Genomic DNA, 21,468 nt, shown 5'->3' with positions numbered 1-21,468 from the left:
CAGAGAACCCATGCCTGGACTTACAAAGCTGTGAGCTAATTAACAGGGGTTGCCTCAAGCCGCTAAGAAATTTGTGATGCGGCAACAGAAAACCTTGCAGGTTTGTATCAGTTAAAGGAGTCGTAGGGCCAGCCCAGGTCCAGTGTGAGGTCCACGCTGGATGTGAATACCAAGAGGAATGGTTCATCTAGGACCATCTTCGAACACAAGCAATTGCAAGTGCAGACAACTCCCTGAGGCCTCTATCCCCCCTGGACCCAGAACAGACCCCTGTGTGTGACCACCAAGTTTCTAGACGGCCAAGTCTACCCCCATGTAGGTAGACTGTCTCAGCGGAAGTTGCATACGCTATCTTACCTGATTCCCTGTTGCTGACATGCCAACCTATTTCGTGTCAATTCAGAGTAAGCATGTTCTAACCGGAAGGATTCACAAGAGTCATCTAGTTTCAACCCCTTAATTTAGAGTGAGGGTCTCAAGAGGAGAAGGGAAATTTCTCAGAAACTACAGTTTCAAGTCCAGGCGTCTGGACTCCTGGGCTAGGGCTGCCTCCATTCAGCTCTTGTTTTTATGCTCAGTGCACCATTCCGTCCTCTGCCCCCAAAGGAAAGCCACTCATTTTGCCCTGGCTCCCCACCTCTCCTGGGCCCCACCCTGTCCTGACCCCTTGAGAGTTCTAAGACTCACCTTTTCTACCCCTCTAGGTCTGAGAGGTTAAGAAGAGAAAGCAGAATTCTCCAGGTACCAAACCCCAACGTGCCTTTATCTCCAGGAGAAGACTGACAGAGTGAGGAGCCTCCCCAACACCACCCACCCAAGGCTCAGAGCCTCAGAAGGTGGGGTATACAGCAGGAGCTGGCTTCCACACTGTGTTCTGGTGTGTATCTTCCCCTCACCCACCCTAGGGTCTTAGGCAAATCACACCCTGTGCAGAGTTCCTCGCTGTAAATGAAGACAGCGCTTCCACAGGCGAGGGGACTAAGTGACTGCCCTTTGAGGACCACGAAGGGGTGATTTCCTGGGCAGAGTTTTTCCAAGGGAAACCTCAGCTCCTGCTTCCTGATGAGCCATGCCTCTGTCTCCAGCTAAGTAAGGGTCTAAGACGCCCTCATGCCAGTCCCCTTGCCCATCTCCTTCCCTTTCTCCAGGGAAAATAGGAAGCCAAGGGCAGGGGACTTCATCCCCAGGAATTTCCAGCAATTCCTATCCCTGCCCAAATGTCACCTCCTCAAGGAAGACTTTCCAATTTTCCAATCTAAAATAGCATCTTCCTGGGGACGCCTGGGTGGCTCAGTCAGTTAAGCGTCCGACTTCAGCTCAGGTCTGATCTCACCGTTCGTGAGTTTGAGCCCCGCGTCAGGCTCTGTGCTGACAGCTCAGAGCCTGGAGCCTGCTTCAGATTCTGTGTCTCCTGCTCTCTCTGACCCTCCCCCACTTGCACTCTGTGTCTCTCTCTCAAAAATAAACAAACATTAAACAAAATTTTACATAGCATCTTCCTAAAATAAAATAAAAGTAAAATAAAATGGCATCTTCCCTCTCTGTCCTCTTCTCCTGCTCCCCTTTTTTTAATTGCATTTGTCACTGTCAGAAATTATATTAGACATTTATTTGTTTACTTGTTTATCATCTGTTTCCTACATTAAGTGATAAGCAAGGATCTGTTATTTGCCACCATCTGAAGAGTTGGATAGAAATGCTCAAAGATAGGTGTTGCACCAATGAATGAATGAATGGATGGAATCAAAACTAAGCACAGCACACTACTTCAGTGCTCATCCAGGATTATGTCTGAGATATCAGTTTGCAAAGTGAAGAAAATAATGTGTAGGATGACCGTTCTGAGCAGCCCACCCGACACTGGCCCCCCTCTCCTGTGGCTCCTGGTTACACTTAGACCCTGAACCCCTCACTCACCACTGATTTACAAATTGCCAAGACAGTCCCTACATTGCTGATTTTTTTTTTTTAGCGTTTATTTATTTTTGGGACAGAGAGAGACAGAGCATGAACGGGGGAGGGGCAGAGAGAGAGGGAGACACAGAATCGGAAGCAGGCTCCAGGCTCTGAGCCATCAGCCCAGAGCCCGACACGGGGCTCGAACTCACGGACCGCGAGATCGTGACCTGAGCTGAAGTCGGACGCTTAACCGACTGAGCCACCCAGGCGCCCCCATTGCTGATGTTTTGAAATGAGCAAGCACTGTAGGGGTGAGTCTGGTCTTTCTCCCAAGCTTATTGAGGGCATATTCATCTTTGTGTCCCTCCCCATGGTGCCTAACAAATGCCATCTGAGTTTTGTCCCTCAGTGAATTAATGAATGAGTGAACAACCGAGAGAGTGAGCAAATGAGTGGACTGTAGATGAATAAATGGATGGATGGATGGATGGATAGAAAAAAGGAAAAAAGAGTCAATGTATTGATTGGATGGATGATGAGTGGATATTGGGTGAATAGATAGATTACAGAGAGACAGAACAGATGAATAATTTATGGATGAGGGGGGAAACGGATGGATGGATAAGTGGATAAGTAAGTAAACAGATTTGGTTTACTGTGTCTCAAAATCTCCAAAAGGGAGCCGCCTGGGTGAGTCGGTTAAGCGTCTCACTCAGCTCAGGTCATTATCTCACAGTTCGTAGGTTCAAGCCCCACATGGGGCTCTGTGCTGACAGCTCAGAGCCTGGAGCCTGCTTTGGATTCTGTGTCTCCCTCTCTCTCTGCCCCTCCCCTGCTCACTCTCTCTCTCTCTCTTTCTCTCTCTCTCAAAAATGAATAAACATTAAAAATATTTTTTTTTAATCTCCAAAGGCATGGAGGAAAGGGAGCAGATTTGTTCTGCATCCCTACAAGAAAGAGTTAGGATCCTTAAAGATATAGGAAAGCAGTTTTCAGCTCATCAGTAGGTCCTGTCCTAGAGATGTGCAAATAGAAAACTGGGCATCCCTCTCCCCCATCAAAGGGCTGAGGCAGGCAAGAATCTAGATCCTAGGCCTTCATTCTCTACCCTGAATCTTGGGGATTTTCTACCTCAATACCTTTTCCTAGGGCTGAGGACAAAGTCGATGACAATTGTGCTAACACTGTGAGCACTTACTAGGCACACCCCCTAACAACAGCCAATGAGGTTTGGATTGCTTCTCACCCTTCCATCTGTCTGCTTTTTCTCCTTTGTCTAGGTTGCCTTATAGATCAGAATGCTAAAATCCCAGAGTCTTAAAACCCAGAGACCAACTGTGTGGCCTTGATCAAGTTATTACCCTCTCTGATCTTCAGTGGTATCATGTGTAAAGTGGAGATACCCATGCCTGCCTCCAGAGTTGCTGGCAAAATGAAATGAGAGAATTACATAATGTGCCTCGTGCAGCGCTGGGCGCATTTGAAAGTCTTCAGTAAATTACGGTACTGAAACTGATAACTGGTTTTAGCACTGATGTCAGTATTCAAATCCACATCCGTATTTGTATTCATATTTATTAGAAATATGATCATGGTGGAACATATATTACATATATCGCCACAGGCTCATAAATCTAGAACCTCAGATTCAGGGATTGAAATAACAAATTATTAGAAACTGACCATCTCAGTTTAGAACTGTAGAATTACCAAAGCTCAGAGCCACGGATGGTTCATTTTGCCAACTCCCAGAAACTCCCAGGACTTCTGAGGTCATGAGTCCAGCCACCGCATTCAGCCTCTCCCCAGGGCAGGTGCCCCTCTCCAGTGTCCTTCACCCCAATAGGCAGGCCAATGTTTTGGCCTCTGAGCCCCCCTTGGGGTGTCTGGCTGGACCCCTTGGCCCTTCGCTCCTGTTCTCAGACAACCCAGAATCCCAGGAATTTGCGGCCACAGCGAGTGGGGGCCTGAGATTGGACCTGGGGGATGGTGAAATATGGAAGCTCCCAGAGTTGGGCCTGGTGGGGAAGGCCACATTTTCTGTGTCATGTTCTATTGCACGCCAATCAATTACAGTGCGCCCTATATAAACACATCATGAGGGCTTTGACAGGGGGCCGGGGTGAAGTTGGGTGTCAGGGTAAAACAGGGGATAATAAAATCACTGGAGATTTATTTCTCTAAATTGGAAACTTCATGCTTACACCTGACTAAATCATCAGGCTGAAATTGGAGCCGACTCCCACGGAAAACACATGTAACCTTATCCCATCTTTGTTTAACGGCGACCCATCAAGACGCCTGATGGATTCTGCAGATGCGGCCAGCGTTCTCCTTAGGTTCCCTGAGTTCTGGGGGTCTCAATCAGACCTGTCCTCACCGTGCCCACCCTGCTCTCTGGTTGCTCTTCCAGGGCTGGCCAAAGCGGCATCTCCTACTGGCCGGTGTCCGCGTGCGGCTCCTGTGACTCAGCAGCTTGCCCTTGGCTTCCATGCCCAGAGGGACCCCAAGATTTGTGGACGCAAGATGCCTGTACCTAACATCCTCCTTTCCCACGAAGCCGTCCTCTCGCGCTGCAGAGGAGCAATGCTGAATAACGAGAGAGGCAGCTGTGACTTCGAGAAAAGAGCTCTAGGCTAGAAATTGTCTGCCCTGAGTTCAAAGCATGCTTCTCTGATAAAATCCCTTTGTCCCTCCAGGTAAAATGACTGTGCTATTTCCTTTTGTCCTGTCTCTTCTCTCATAAAACTTTCACGTTATTTGAAGAGGTAAAGGATTAACAGTGCTTTATCATTTATAACTGACGGTATATATTTGTACACAATTCTCCATGCGAATCATGAAGCACTGTATATAGCACCAGGAGACAGTAAGAAGTCATCCGCGCCCTGTCTTAAGGAATCCCCCCTTTACCAGGAGTGACCAACCAAGGTCCGAAGGAGGAATTCGGGAGGGAAGCTAATCAGTAAGCCCCCTGTGTGTGCTGGGCACTGGGTTACTGGAGCTAACACAAGTATTTCAAAGGATGCCCCCATCCCAGATGAAAGTTACACTCACTCCACAGAGGAGAAATCAGGGATCAGAGAAGTTACCTAACTTTCCCAAATCACACAGCCAGCCGGGATAGTAACCAGGACATCAACATAGGTTTGTCTGACTCCAAAGTCCATTAAAATGTATGACAAGTGCTCTGTGAGGCCTGAGAGAGAAAAAGGTGGGCAGTAGGTTCCAGGGCTCGATGTGGGCCCTCCCCCGCTCCCAGCCCCTCCCTTCAAGTCCATAAATTCTTACACACACACAAATACACTCACCCCAGTGCACACCGCAGGTGGTCAGTGGCTGGGAGGACTCCAGGCTCACACCTCCACCGCTGCCCTGCCCTTCGGGTGGAGCAGGGAGGGCTGGGTAGAGCAGGAGGAGTCCTGTGTGTCATTTTCGGCAGCAGTCAGCAGAGCCTTGCAAAGTGCAAGATGGCTTTTTTAGCCCAGCATAAGGATCTAGTTAAAAACCAATAAATCAGCAGTGAAATGTGCATAGCAGCCTTCTCCGTAAAATCAACATGGCTTGCTCCTCTGCAGGGAGCCTTCTGACCGCCAGGCTGAAGCGGAGGGCTGAAGCAGAGCCCGCCTCTGTCCCATAGGGGTCTTGGGGGAGAGGGGTCTCCCCCATCCCCTGAGAAGATGAGAGCCAGGCCACCTGGGTCCTGCCTAGGCGGCGCCTACACTTGAGACATCCCCTTTCTAGCCGCAGAGATCAAGAAACGTGTGAGCAGGACCCAGACTGCCCTCCGCCTCCTCCACGCCGCTCCCCCTGACACAGAAAATCAAATTAGGAGACGGATGAGCTGGGGAGTGGATGAGAAGGGGGAGCCCCAGGGCGGCTCCCCAGCACAAAACGCAGAACGCCATCTGCTGAGCGGGCTCGGGGACCCCCTTAGGATGGTGTCCCGGGAAGACACGCCACTGACCTCTGATAGGACGGGTGCCCCCGCCTGCCTGTGCCCAGGCCAGCTCCCAGACCGACGGGGCGGGGGGGGGGAGGGGGGGGGATTTGAGGAGGCCCCAGATCCCCCTCAGGACGGTATTTAATATCTGTAAAACTGCCACTCGGGCAGCCAAGGTAAACAGCGTCCCCGGCAGTTCAAAGGTGAGCGAGTTTAAATGTTTCCCCTTTGGCTGCAAGGAATCGGCGCGGGCCTGTGGCAGGGCGCCCCGGGGAGGCCCCCCGCGCCGCCAGCCCCAGGCATCTGTGCGCACAGAGGCTGCGTCTCCCACACAAATACTCAAAATTTCTCATTAAAACTTATGACTGTGTCAACAGCGCAGCCTGGGCCCCTAATCTGGAAAAGCCATTTCGCCACCCGGTCGGCCCGCCGCCGCACGCCCGGGAGCCGGGGCCCCGCGCCGTCCCTCCGCCCGTCGCGCACTGGCAACGGGTGCGCTCGGTCTGCTGGGCGCGGGCCGGGCTGGCGACGCGTGACACCGGTCGGGTCAGGTGAAGCCTGGCCACGGGGCTCCGGCTGGACTTGCCTGAGGGCGAGCTGTGGCGGGGCGGGGGCGCGGGCGAGGGGCGTTAAACAACACAGCTCCAGCTGCACCCCTGCAAACCCGCGCCCAGGGGAGCCATTCTGCTCCTGCCGGAAAGGGCTTAGCTCTGCCCCCGCTGGATGCCACAGTGCAGCTGACAGGCCGGGGGGCACCAGAGATGTGAACACAGGGACCTCCAGGCCCTCGGCCGGGGAGGTGTGGAAGCACCTGAGCCAAGCTGGAGGACAGAGGAAAGCTGCTCCGAAGAAGAGGGGAGGGTGGGCTCCATTCTCAGGAGAGAATGGAGACTAGACATGGCAGACTGAAGGGGAAGACGGAAACCAGACATCTGGGAGTGGAAGAGTCCACCCTGGCTTCAAATCCCACCTCTGACACTTGGTGCTAGTTCCCTTTCCTCCTCTATAAAACGGGGTCAACGATAGGAAGTTAACACCTGTACCACCTACCCCAGTTCCTGGCATACCATGAGTGCTCCACACACAGTAGTTATTCATGCAGTCAACCTGTATTTGTTGAGGCCCTCCTATGCAGAGCCATGAAAAAATACCTGGCATTTTAGGGGGAAACAGGCAAGGTAGCTGAACAAACACTGAGTGTCATGAAAGGGGATAGAGAGGATATAGAGTGGGCACTAGAGGAGGGGTCCCAGAGGAAGAGATACATACACTGTGACTCAAAGATGAGAAGTGGCAAAGGTGGTGGTGGAAGACATTTCAGAAAGAAATAGCCTGTGCAAAGGCCCTGAGGCAGAAATGAGGCTGATGGAGAGGGGCTGGAAGCGCATACATGCCTACAACTTTTCACGAGCACTTTTGGATTTGAGTCTTTGGGGTCTGTGTGTACGGATGCACACACATGTCCATGCATACTTATATACATAAGAGTAAACACTTAATGTATGCAGATTTTATTATGCCCCAAAATATGTACCCGTACGTGGATGCTTTATGCTTGTTTAAAATGTGTAGGTCTTAGATACCGTATGTTTTCACTCTTATGTGGATCCTGAGAAACTTAACAGAAACCCATGGGGGAGGGGAAGGAAAAAAAAAAAAAAAAAAAGAGGTTAGAGTGGAAGAGAGCCAAAGCATAAGAGACTCTTAAAAACTGAGAACAAACTGAGGGTTGATGGGGGGTGGGAGGGAGGGGAGGATGGGTGATGGGTATTGAGGAGGGCACCTTTTGGGATGAGCACTGGGTGTTGTATGGAAACCAATTTGACAATGAATTTCATATATTGAAAAATAAAAAATAAATAAATAAAAAATAAAATGTGTAGGTCTTTTTGGAGGTGTGCACAAGTATAAATGGGTAAGCATATAGATATAAATGGGAGTCTATTCGTGGGTGTGCCTATACCTGTGATGGGACATTTATGTGAGTCTGAATGAGGGCTTGTATGTTAGTGTTGGCACACGCATCTGTGCCTCTTGATATCTTTGCGTATGCACTTGCACTCACACACACTTCAACAGATACGAATTCCCTACTTCCCGCACCCTGTCTGCTATCTGGGTGTGGGAGCTAGGGTGGACTGGGTCCCGAACATACACTTGCCTTCCACGGACAGCAGACATGCTCACAGACAGGCAATGTCTACAACTGGTACTCCTCGGCCTGATGGACCCACTTCTTTCCGAGGCCACAGACATTCTGTTTGCTCCACTCCAGGGAAATAAGAAAAGAAAAGTGTGGCAAGACTTTTCTTCAGAAAGCTGCAATCCAGGCACCACCCCCACCATCCTACCTAAGTCAAGGACTGTGGGGACACTGCTGAGTGGAGAGCAGGGGCACTGGGCCCTGGGAGTGGGAAACTGCTGCCCAACCCATCCCGGCTGCTCTGCTGATGTGCTGTGTGGCTTGGATAACTTGGTTTGCCTCTCTGAGCTGTGGAAAATGAAGACTGTGCTCCCAACTCTTTCATCTTAGGCTGAAATAGAACACAAACAGGGATGTGGCAGATGATGATCATCCCTCCAAATCTTTCACTGAACTGGATTAGCTGCGAGAAGGAAGGAAGGAAGGAAGGAAGGAAGGAAGGAAGGAAGGAAGGAAGGAAGAAAGAAAGAAAGAAAGAAAGAAAGAAAGAAAGAAAGAAAGAAAGAAAGAAAGGAGGGAGGGAGGGAGGGAGGGAGGGAGGGAGGGAGGGAGGAAGGAAGGAAGGAAGGAAGGAAGGAAGGAAGAAAGAAAGAAAGAAAGAAAGAAAGAAAGAAAGAAAGAAAGAAAGAGGGAGGGAGGGAGGGAGGGAGGGAGGGAGGAAGGAAGGAAGGAAGGAAGGAAGGAAGGAAGGAAGGAAGGAAAAGAAAAGAAGAGAAAAGAAAGGAGGGAGAGAGGGAGGAAGGAAGGAAGGAATCAAACAATCCTCAGAAAAGCCTCATGAAGTCCTAAATGTTCAGTGCACATATTGTTTCCGAAGGGACAAGAATTTTGCCTTCATCATCTCTGTACGGTATTCTCGCCCCAGAACAGTACCTGGCACTTATTTGTTAGGTTGATAAATGTGCTCATTGAGCACTCATTCATTCACTCAGAGAAGAACCCCGGTGCCCTTGTCCTGTCCCAGGCCTTACCAGGCCCCCACCAGAGAAGAAGGAACTCTTACTTAGGCTTCACTAAAATTGGAGGGACATGGGCACCCCTTTAAACTCATGGCCTCCCACCTCCACGGAGCCTCAAAACTACCAGGAAATGCAACTGTTTTTGCTCTCCACGGTGGCTGTTAAAATCTCCCCTCTCCCCTCGGAACCTCCGACCTTGCTCTTCCTCACCCTGCCCTTTCGGCGGTGACCTTCACGGAGAAATCAAAAGCCATCAACTTTCAGCCACAAAACCTACATATTTAGGCGTGCCTCCTCCAGTCTCATCTCCTTCCCTCCCATTGGAATGACAATAGGGTTCCCCTCCCCCATGGGAAGCCAAACCCTCCCCTCTGCACCCCCCCCTTGCCACCCCAGGGAGCTCACCCCACCTCCTCTCTGTCAAACCTTCTACCTCCACGTTTGTCAAATGGACCATCGTGAAGTGTTCAAGAGACACAAATCCAGTTTGGGGTGTTGTGACCAGCGGTTGACCTAAGTAAAACAGGAGACAAAATATCAGGGTGTCACATCCAGCGTCAGGAACCTGGTTTCGTGTGTGTGTGTGTGTGTGTGTGTGTGTGTGTGTCCATGTGTGTAGGTATCCCGGGTCCGGGTCCGGCAGGAAACGTAGGTCTGACTGTGGCTGCATTTGGGAAAGGGTGAAAGGCACCCTTCTGCCTCTCTTTTCTACCCCTTCCTTCCCATCTCTGGTTAAACATCCTGAAGAATCACACAAGCAGCCTCTCCCATAAGCCCAGCTTCTCCAATCACTGCACCCCTTCTGCCCAACCACCCCCCAAATCTCTTCACAACCAGTTTTCCTTAAAGAGTTGCCTGCATTCAGTATCTCCAAGCCCTCACCTCCCATGCCCTCACCTCCCATGCCTTGGCCAATCAGCACACCCCCTGGAACCAACGGAAGCTGGGAGCAGGCTCCTAAATCCAGTGAAAGCTTTGCCTGTGGGGCTCACACGCAAGGCACAGACTCTGTCCTCAGGTCCCACTTGGCCTCTCTCCTCCGGCTGACCTCAGACTTCTTGCCACCTCCTCTGTGGACTCTTTTGCTCCTACCCAGCTGTTGGTGTTGGCGCTCCTGGGGGCTCACTCCAAGGCCCCCTTTTCTTCCCGCTTCCCCTCAGGAAGAGTGGCTTCCAGGTCCACAGGCCCAGCCTCACCTCTGCATCCCAGCTCTCCAGCTTCCTCCCCAGGGTGCCTCTGCTGGGGTCCCACAGGCCCCTCCTGCTCAGCACACGCCAAGAGAACCCCCTCCCTGCTCCTGCCCTGTGCATTGCCAGCGCGTCACCCAAACCAGAAAGAGGCGCCGTTGGGGCCTGCTCCAGGGCCCGGCTGTCCGGTCACTATCTCATGTCTCTGGCATCCCTCCACTCCTCCCCCTGCCACACCGTCGGAGCTGCCATGGCTCTGCCCGGTTTCTTCAGAGTCTGCTGACTACAGGCCCCCCAGCGCTTCTTTCTATTGGCCCTTGTTGCTCCCTGCTCCAACCCAGTACCTCTTCTCTGCTGTTAGATTGGAGCCCGGCCTCCTCATACACACTTGGAAAGACATGTCCATGCTGGCCCTCCATCTTTGCCCCCTGTAATTTTATGCGCTCACCCTGCTGGTGCTTCTTGGCTGGAGGTAGGGGTGTGACTGGCTGGCCCCTCCCCTTGCTTGGCCTCCCTAAATTCCCTCACTCTCAGGTTCCTCTGGCCGCGGCTGGGCTGACCCAGGGCACCCCAAGCTCACGTTCAAAGACTCAGGCCAGACCCAGCTGCTAGGCCCCATAAATGAGGATTAGGCGCCCCCCTTTGAGGCGGGCGGGTGGGCTGTGAGAAGAGTTGGTTTGGTACAGATTTTATGGCAGGATCACATTTCGTCATCAGACCCCCCTCTGAAGCCAGCCAAGGGCAGGTCAGGGGCAGGGGAGTGGGAACCTGAGCTGCTCCATCAGCTCAGAGCACAGGGCTGCTGGCACAGGAGGGAGCCGGGGCTGGGAATTAGGAGCCCAAGTCCGGCCTCCCCTCTGCCACCCCACCCCACCCCACCCCCCCTGCTGTGTGAACTTGGGCACATCCTTCCACTCTCTGGGCAGTGGTCTATAATGCAGGGGCCCTAGACCAGATGGGCCCTCAGGCCAATTATTTTCCAGGCTCCCAGGTCCTCCTCAGTCTGAGCCATAACAGAAGCATCCCCCTTCCCAGAAGGTTGCAGAGCTACTATATGTATACAAACTCGGATTAGGGTTGCCAGATGAAATACAGAATGTCCAGTTAAACTTGAATTTCAGGTATACAACAAATAATTTTCAGTATAAGTGTATCCCAAATATTGTATAGACATACTTACACTAAAAACTATTCAGGGGTGACTGGGTGGCTCAGTTGGTTAAGTGTCTGACTTCAGCTCAAGTCACGATCTCACAGTTTGTGAGTTCAAGCCCACATTGGGCTCTGTGCTGACAGCTCAGAGCCTGGAGCCTGCTTCAGATTCTGTGTCTCCCTCTTTCTCTCTCTGCCCCTCACCCACTCACTCTCTCTCTCTCTCTCTCTCTCTCTCAAATAAATAAGCATTAAAAAAAATTTACGTGAATATTCTCACTGTTCTGATTTTGTAATAATCAAGGCAGGCTAAACATTCACTATATTAAGACCATGCATGTGTCCCCAGACTTAGTTCTTTCCCTAGGTCTAGTTTTATCAATGCTGGTGATAAACCAAGTCTGACTTACATGATGCATCTGTGGAAAATGTCTGTGACTCTAAGTATCTGGTCATCCTTGAGAAATGACAGCAAAGCTAGTGTAATAATTTTTGAAGATAACCATTGCTAATTTGATGATTACCAGTTGCCATTAAACAAATTGTAAAACTTTTATGTTTTATTTTCTAGGTGATTCTGATATCATTTGAAGCATGCCAGAACAGAGTGGTGAAAAGTAAATCATGTAAAATTTTTCTTTAATAAAATTGGCTGGAGCTTGTTTTTAAAAAAAAAAAAATTTTTAAGGGCGCTGGGTGGTTCAGTCGGTTAAGCGTCCGACTTTGGCTCAGGTTGTGATCTCACGGTTCATGGTTTTGAGCCCTATGTCAGGCTCTGTGCTGACAGCTCAGAGCCTGGAGCCTACTTTGGATTCTGTGTCTCCCTCTCTCTCTACCCCTCCCTGCTTGCGCTGTGTCTCTCTCTTTCAAAAATGAATAAACGTCTAGGGGCGCCTGGGTGGCGCAGTCGGTTAAGCGTCCGACTTCAGCCAGGTCACGATCTCGCAGTCAGTGAGTTTGAGCCCCGCGTCGGGCTCTGGGCTGATGGCTCGGAGCCTGGAGCCTGTTTCCGATTCTGTGTCTCCCTCTCTCTCTGCCCCTCCCCCGTTCATGCTCTGTCTCTCTCTGTCCCAAAAATAAATAAACATTGAAAAAAAAATTTAAAAAAAAAATGAATAAACGTCAAAAAAAATTTAATAAAAAAAATTTTTAATTTTTTTAATTAAAATAAAACTATGCATTGTTTATCTGAAATTCAATTTAACTAGGTGTCCTGTATTTGTATTTGCTAAGCCTGGCACCCCTACCCTGGATGCACTGGGATTTAAGGGCTATGGCTTCATAGTCCATCTAACCAAAACAGGTTATGTTTGGACAGATTAAGTAGTCTGGGGGAAAATCATCAAATTGGGCAGAGATCAAGAGCCAGTGGGGATTTTGTGAAAGGGTGCTCCAGACAAAGGGAATAGCACTGGCAGAGGCCTAGAGGTAAGATGGCATTGGGCATGTTCCAGGAAAGGCTGATAGGAGTCTGAGGTGTGGGATGTAGGCTTTAAGTGGCCAAGATGCGCATGAAAAGATAAGGTGCAGTCAGATCACACCATGTCCAATCCATGCTGCTGCTGACATTAGGGGAGGGAGCCCAAAAGAGGTCTGAGTTGAAGCAGGATCACAGCCAGACATTGGGGTGCAGGGAGCAGAATCAAACCACCCAGAGATTAGGGAAAAGGAAACTGGTATTGCCTGAGAGGAGGGACCTCCAGGATCTGCCAGGGAATTGGGGCTCAGACCTGTTCTATGTACAGAATAAATGATAAATAGCAGTCAGTAAATGGTCACTGTTGTTATTATTATTAGGTTCCCAATAAATGCTGTGGTTTGGTACCAACTGACCTTACCCCATAGTTGGTACTGGTACCAACCAGTACCCCCCGCCCCGGACTGCCCCCATGGGACTGGAGCCATTTCTTACCAACTGGGAGCCCAGATATAATAGGACAGTGGTCCCTGGAAGAACTCACCCCCTACCCAGCTCTGCCATCCTTTCCTCTCTCCTTTGTCCAATATCAATGAGAGGTAAACCATCAGGGGAAATATTATGAATGCAAGGACATTTTAGGGACCCAGTGAAAATTACCTTAGGGAGAGGGGATGCTTTACAAAAGCCCCTAGAAGATCCATTTACACAAACCTCTCGTTATTCTCACAGCAATTCTAGGAGGTAGGTGTTTAAGCCCCATTTTAGAGATGTGAAAACCAAAGTCTGGAGAGGGAAAGTCCTTTGCACCAGGTCCTCACTAATAGTATGAGAGGCCAGGTTTCAAATTCAGGAACTCTTTTCCTTACGTAAGACTGAGTCTGTGGATCAAAGCAACAAAGACTGAGCCCAGTGTCCACATCAGCCTGTGCATGCATCCTGACTCCTGCTGATCCCATCCAGCTCAACAGATATCAAACCTCCCGCAACCTGGTCAATGAGGGCTTGGAACCCATCCTGCCTCTATGTCACATACATGCCTCTTTCTATGGTGCTGTGAAAAGACTAGAAAATTCAGAAACCTTGGATCCAGCCTCAAATTCCCCAGTTCTTGGTTACACGGTTTCAACTTTCTGAACTTGTACTTCCTCATCTGGAAAAAGAGGATAACAATGTCTTCCTCCCAGGAATGTTGTGAAGGCCCAATGGGATAATGTATACGAAAGTGCTTTCTAAACTGGAACGCATGGTGCAGGCTTCCTTCATTGCCTAAATCACAGATAAACAATATCAGCTTTTAAACTTCAAAGCTTTTTCTACTTGAAATCTTCCAGATTCATGGGGTGGCCTCTGGTCTAACAGACAAATCTAGCTCACAGCTGATTTGCAAGGCAGGAGTGATTGGTGACACTTCATTTACTCATTTGTCAAACATTTGCTAATCTCTTCTGTGTTGGGCCATGTTTGGGGCATGGGTGAATTGAGACATAGTCCTTGCCCTTGGACAGGTGGCCAGTGGGGGAGACTGAGACAGACAATAAAGTTACAGTTATAATCAGTTGAAGTATGAGCAAGTATAAAAACATTATAAACAAGTGAGGAGAACTTGTCTGAGAATTGGAGAAGGCTGTCAGATAAGATTTCCATGAAGGGAATATCTGCACATGGTCTTAAATTATTTATTCCTTTATTCAACAAATATTTACGGATCTCTTCTAAAGTGCTGGGATGTATCAGTGAACAAAATAAATAGTCCCTGCCTTCAAGGAGTTTAGTAGAGAAGATAGACAATAAAAAGTAGAACAACTAAATTATAACAATATCACATCATGTATAATATATGCATGTGTAATATAATATATCAATGGGTTAGAATATAATATCAGATGATATGAAAAAATAAGGCAGGGCAAAAGAATAAAGACTTATAGGGATAAAGGGGCTAGTTTATATAAACTAATCAGGGAAAGACTCTAAGAAACTGACAGTTGAGCACAGACCTGAATGGAGAGACAGCACAAGCATAGAATGATAACAAAAATACAACATAAACTTAGTAAGATGTAGCTAAAACAGTGCTTAGAGGAAATTTTATAACTTTACATGTTTATATTGAAAAAGAAGAATGACTTAAAATAAGTTATCCAAGTTTCCATCCTAAAAGAATCTAGAAAAAGTGTCACCAAGTAACTAGAAGAAAAAAAATTATTAAAGATAAGAGTGTAATACATTAAAATAGAAAATAAACAATAAAGAAAGGTCAACAAAATAAAAATATGGTGCTTTGAAGAGATGGATAAAATTGATAAGCCCATAGCTACACTGATCAAGAAAAAGAGAGAAGACACAAACTGCCAATATCAGAAATAAGAGAAGACATCAGTACAGATCCTACAGACATTAAAATGATATAAGGGAATATTATGAACAATTTTCTGCTAATCAATTCAACAATGTGGATGAAATTAACATTCTTTAAAAGAAATAATTTGCCAACATTGACACAAGAATAGAAAATCTGGCTAGCCCTATATCTTTAAAGAAATTGAATTTGTAATGTTTTAAAAATTCCCACAAACAAAATTCCATCTATTTTCATCATGAATTCTTTCAAACCCTTCATGAATCAATAATACAAAACTCTTTCAAAAATATAGTAGGAGGGAACACTTTCCAACTCATTAAATGAGATTAGTATACTCCTCATACCAAAAATAGGCAAGGACATTACAAGAAAAGAAAATTGGGGTGCCTGGGTGGCTCAGTCGGTTAAGCACCTGACTTTGGCTCAGGTCATGATCTCATAGTTCATGAGTTCAAGCCCCACATCAGGCTCTGTGCTGACAGCTCAGAACTTGGAGCCTGCTTTGGATTCTATGTCTCCCTCTCTTTCTGCCCCTCCCCCACTTATGCTCTCTGTCTCTCTCTCTCTCTCTCAAAAATAAATAAACATTAAAAAAATGTTTTTAATATAAGGAAGGAAAATTACAGAGGCGCCTGGGTGGCTCAATCAGTTAAGCCCCTGACTCTTCATTTTGGCTCAGGTCATGATCTCACAGTCATGAAATCAAGCCTCACATCAAGCTCTGTGCTTACAGCATGGAGCCTGCTTGGGATTGTCCCTCTCCCTCTTTCTCTGCCCCTCCCCTACTCATGCTTGCTCTCTCTCTCTCTCAAAATAAATAATAAACTTAAAAAACAGTTTATTCCATCTCAAGAGTATGCAATTATTCACATTAACACAATAAAGCAGAAAATCAAATGACTATCTCAGTAGATAGTAAAAACATTATTTGATGAAATTCAATACACATTCATAATAAAAACTCTCAGAAATCTAGGAATAAAACTTTATCAATCTGATAAAAGATATCTGTGAAAAACCTACAGCTAATATCATGCTTAATAATGAAATATTAAGCTCTTTTTTCCCCTAAAATCAGAAATAATTCAAGGATGCCACTCTTACCATCTTTATTAACATTTGTAGAGGGGATCTTAGCCCGTGCAATAGGCAAGAAAAAAAAAATGGCATAAATATTGCAAAGGCAGAAGTAGAAGTGTCTTCATTCACAGATGACATACTTTTGAACACAGAAAATCCTAAGAAGTTTATAAAAAAAAATTATTAGAACTTATTAATGACTTTATGACTTTAGCAAGAATGCAAGATACAAGGTCAGTTTAAATATCAAGTATATCTGTGTGTGTGTGTGTATATATATATATATATATATATATATACTAAAATTGAAAAATTACAATGAAAAATTTTTAATATTTAAAATAGCATCAAAGAAACAAAAAAATTAGGGATAAATTTAGCAAAATATGTACAAGACCTCTATACTGAAAACTAAAAAACATTGTTGAAAGAAATAGAAGGTCTAAGGAAATGGAAAGGCATGCCATTTTCATGAATTGGTAGGCTTAATGTGGTTAAGATATCAATTCTCCCCCAAATAAATTGATATATTCAATACAATCTCAATCAAAATCACAACAGCCCTTTCTGAAGAATTTATATGAAAAAGCAAATGACCCAGAATAACCAAAACAACCTTGTAAAAGAACAGTTAGAGGACTAAAGATTACTTAATTTCAAGAGTTATTACAAAGCTACAGTAACCAAGAAAAGTTGGAAGGGGCATAAAGATAGACAAGGGTATAAGAGCACAGAATGCAGAATAGATCCCTACATATATCCTCAACTGATTTTTTATCAATTCAATTTAATAAGAAAAGGAAACTCTCTTCAACAAATAGTGCTAGAATAACTGGGAAAAACTGAACACCAACCACTACCTCACCCCATACCAAAAATGATTAACTCAAAATTGCTGAGGGGCGCCTGGGTGGCTCAGTCTGTTGGGCGCCCAACTTCGGCTCAGGTCATGATCTCACGATTTGTGGGTTCGAGCCCCATGTCGGGCTCTGTGCTGACAGCTCAGAGCCTGGAGCCCGCTTCGGATTCTGTGTCTCCGGCTCTCTCTGCCCCTCCCCCACTTGTGCTCTGTCTCCGTCTCTCAAAAATGAATAAATGTAAAATTTAAAAAAAATTGTTTTTAATTGCTGATAGAACTAAATTTAAAAGTTAAAACTAAAACTTCTGGAAGAAAACAGAGACGAATATATTTGTGACTTTGAACAAAGCAAAAATTTCCTAGGATACAAAAAACGTTAACATAAAGTAAAAAAATGGACAAATTGAACTACATCAAATTTTAAAACTTTTGTTCAGCAAAAGATATTAAGAGGGGCTCCTGGGTGACTCAGTAAGTTGAGTGTCCAACTCCTGATTTCAGCTCAGGTCATGATCTCATGGTCATGGAATCGAGCTCCACGTCAGGCTCCATGCTGGCTGTGAAGCCTGCTTGGGATTCTCTCTCTCTCCTCTGTCCCTTTTCCCCCTGCTAGCTCTCTCTCTCTCAAATAAAAAAAAAAAGAGAGAGAAAGAGATTAAGAAAAATCAATATAAGGCCGCCTAGGTGGCTCAGTTGGTTGAATGTCCAACTCTTGATTTCGGTTCATGTCATGATTCCAGGGTCAAGGGACTGAGCCCCACATTTGTCTCTGTGCTGAGCATGGAGCCTTCTTGGGATTCTCTCTCTCTCTCTCTCTCTCTCTCTCTCTCTCTCTCTCTCCCTCCCTCTCTGTCTGCCCCTCCCCTGCTCATGCTCTCTCTATCAAAATAAATAAACATTAAAAAATAATGAAAGAAAGAAGATCAATATAGCTTGCCTGATACTTATATTCAGAATATAATAAGGAATTCTTAATAATAAAATAACAAATAATCCAATGAAAACTGAGCAAACACCTGAACAGTCACTTCACAAAGGAAGATATACCGATACGTGCATTTAAAAGTACTCAAAGTCATTAATCATCTGTAAATTCCAGTTAAAATTACCAAATGATATAGCTACAAACCCAGCAGAATGGCAAAAATGAGGGGAAAAAAACAAAATACAAAAACTTAGCACAAAGAAAGCATACACAAAAGAATGCATACTGTGGGGGCATCTGGGTTGCTCAGTCAGTTAAGTGTCTGTCTTCAAGCTCGCAGTTCATGAGTTTGAGCCCTGCATCAGGCTCTGTGCTGACAGCTCAGAGCCTGGAGCCTGCTTCGGATTCTGTGTCTCCCTCTCTCTCTGCCCCTCCCCCACTTGCACGCGCACGCTCTCTCTCTCTTTCTCTCAAAAATAAACATTAAAAATATTTTTAATAAAAAATAAAATTTAAAAAATAAATAAATCCCAGTTAGTTAGCATACAGTGTAGTATTAGGTTCAGGTGCACAATATAGTGATTCAACACTTCCTTACAACACCCAGTGCTCATCACAAGTGAGCTCCTTAATCTCCATCACCTATTTTACCCATCCCTCTACCCACCTCCCCTCGGGGATCCATCAAGTTTCCTCTCTACAGTTAAGAGTCTGTTCTTGGTTTGCCTCCCTCTCTCTTTTTTATTTCCCTTTGTTCTTTGTTTTGTTTTTTAAATTCCACATATGAGTGAAATCACATGGTATTTGTCTTTCTCCTACTGACTTATTTTCGCTTAGCATAATCCTCTCCAGTTCCATCCATGTTGTTGCAAATAGCAAGATTTCATTCTTTTTTATGGCTGAGTAATATTCTGTTGCAAATATATACCACCTCTTCTTTATCCATTCATCAATCGATGGACACTTGGGCTGTTTCCATAGTTTGGCTATTGTAGGTATTGCTGCTATAAACACTAAAGTGCATGTATCCCTTTGAATTAGCATTTTTGTATTCTTTGGGGAAATTCTTTGCTGGATCATAGAGTAGTTCTGTTTTTAACTTTTTGAGGCATCTCCATACTGTTCTCCAGAATGGCTGGGCCAGTTTGCATTCCTACTAATAGTGCAGGAGGCTGCCCCTTTCTCTACATCCTCACCAACACTGGTTGCTTCTTGTGCTCTTGACTTTAGCCGTTCTGACAGGTGTGAGGTGATAGCCCATTGGGGTTTTGATTTGTATTTCCCTAATGATAAGTGACGTTGAGCATCTTTTCACATGTCTGTTGGCCATCTGCATGTCTTCCTTAGAAAAACGTCTATTCATCTCTTCTGCTCATAATTTTAAAGAGTTTTAAAACTTGTGATAAAATTCATGAAAAGGGGGCAAAGAGAGCACCAAGGGGGCCTGGAGAAAGGTGTGACCAGCGGAAGCTGCAAGGAGGAAGTGGCATCTGCACTGAATATTGAAGAGCAGGCAAGTGTTATGTGAGAACCGGAAGAAATGTCAGATAGGAAGGAATTTAGGAAATCGCTAAACGTAAAAGTTGGTTAGTTCAATTACGGATGCCTCCTCAGAACAAAGGAAGGAAGACCAGAATAATTTGGAGTGGCACGGGGAGTGTCCACATGGAGATTTGTGTCGTTGGAGAGAGAATGATCAGGACCAGGTCCTGGAGCCTGGGGTATGTGTACTCCAGGGGGCATGCAGCAGTGTGCCAGAGGTAGACTCAGCACCTAGTCCACCGCTGGGCACATAGAAAGTACTAGATAAATGTTTTTCAAATGAATGAAATGTAAATAAAGGCGCTGCTAACAGACCCGAGCCTGAACAATGACTTGGAACCCCAAAGAGGACCGGGGCTGGCTCTGGTTCACCCTGCAGAGAAGCCAAGCACAGTCCTGGAGTGCTGAACTTGGACACATTCTATCACGCAACTCCAGCAGCCCTGGGGGCACCATATAACTTTATTGTAAGCTCGTGCAATAACACAGGCAAATGGAATAACAATGTAAAGTTGGCTTTAATTAAAATGAAGGGTGTTTGCCTCTCCCTCCTTTTCGTCCTAAGCCAGGGCAGCCTGCTGAGCTGTGCAGAGCAATCAGAGGAATGTTTCCAAAGCAGGAGGCAGCCCCCCCCAAGCCTCCCTTACAAGGTTCACCAACATTGGCGTGGCCCTTCCCCCTCCCGACTTCTACCACACTCCCTTCTTACATGATCCACATGGCGAAGGGCATGAGGAAGGAAGTCAGGAGTGCTGATTTCTTTCTGAGGTCAACAGGGAAGGAGAGCAAACTGTTGTCAAGCAGTGGGCAGGCGGGGGTTAGGGGGTGAGGGGGGCGGGGTTCCAGCTCGAGAGACCTTGTCCACCTAGCCATTCTATAAATGCCTCCTGAACTACCATGTGCCAGACTTCGTGCTCGGGGCTGGAGCCACCCTCAGAGGACTGACAGAGGACTCGTCAGTGCAAAAGAGGTATCCACCCAGGGAAACATGGAGAAGCCATGAATCCAGGGGTTCATCCGTGTGTCCTGACATTTGGAAAATAAAGTGGATGCTAAGAATTTGCTAACCAGGGAGAAGGGCCACATGCAAAAGGTCCAAGGAAGATGGCACACAGTGCTGGGTGCTCTACGCACCTCCTACCCCAGCTCCCAGTCTGCGGTGTGCCAGTAAATGCTTAACTGGTGAGTGAAGCTGCTTCCAGCAAGAGGGAAGCCTTGATTTGTAGCCTTTGCCAATTGCCGTGGTGTAAATTCTCCCAAGATGGCATATTTCAAGTTACCAACGTGACGTTAACCCGCTCGTGGAATTCCTGAAAAAGTTAACAATCAGCCAGTGCAGACTGCACTACAGTGCTCCGGGCTGGCTGAGAGAAATCCTGGACACTAACATCTCCGTCCAGGATTTTCAATCAACAAAAGCTTACACAGCATCTTCTCTGTGCTTGACTCTGTGCCAAGAGAGCTCAAGTCCATTAATATAAAGATCATAATAACTATAGCTAGCATCTATTCAGAATTTACTAAAGGCCAGGTTCTCTTCTAAGGGTCTTTCACAAATCAGTGCATTTAATCCCCATAACAACCCTATGAGATAGATATTGCTATTATCCCCCATTTTGTAGATCAGAAAAGTGGGGCTCACAGAAAATAAATTTCTTGCCTGAGCTAGTAAGAAGCAATAGCATATGGCTGTCATCACTGAATGCTCTCTCTACATTTTCATTGCTTCTGCATCATGAGTCCAACATTCACCAGGTTAAGGTCAGAAATGCCTCATCTTCAGACCCCTTTGTGGCTCAGATTCAGACACATGACCCAGGTGCCATCAATCAGACACACCTATGTGAAACCTGGGTTCAGAAGGAGGCCACCAGGTGGAAGGACTGATCTTGTGGCCAGGGCAGTGGCAGAGGCAACCAGTTCTTTGGGAACAGCAG

At 46.6% G+C, this 21,468-nt stretch overlaps 1 long non-coding RNA gene and 1 other non-coding gene across 2 annotated transcripts; one reads left to right on the top strand and one right to left on the bottom strand.

The window, feature by feature from the left end:
• Positions 1–4,055: 4,055 nt before the first annotated feature.
• On the bottom strand, positions 4,056–5,851 carry LOC123379365. The gene is made up of 3 exons (XR_006583752.1): positions 5,211–5,851; positions 4,992–5,098; positions 4,056–4,488 (listed from the first exon to the last, which is right to left on the bottom strand). It is a non-coding gene; the product is annotated as an uncharacterized LOC123379365 (long non-coding RNA).
• Positions 5,852–11,607: 5,756 nt separating this feature from the next.
• Positions 11,608–11,739, top strand: LOC111562131. The gene has a single exon (XR_002745175.1). It is a non-coding gene; the product is annotated as a small nucleolar RNA SNORA72 (small nucleolar RNA).
• The last annotated feature ends 9,729 nt before the right edge of the window (positions 11,740–21,468 follow it).

The sequence above is a fragment of the Felis catus genome, chromosome C1, assembly GCF_018350175.1.
Source record: "Felis catus isolate Fca126 chromosome C1, F.catus_Fca126_mat1.0, whole genome shotgun sequence".
Taxonomy (NCBI): domain Eukaryota; kingdom Metazoa; phylum Chordata; class Mammalia; order Carnivora; family Felidae; genus Felis; species Felis catus.
Note: the sequence above shows the minus strand (reverse complement) of the source record. Positions and strands in the feature narration are given on the sequence as shown.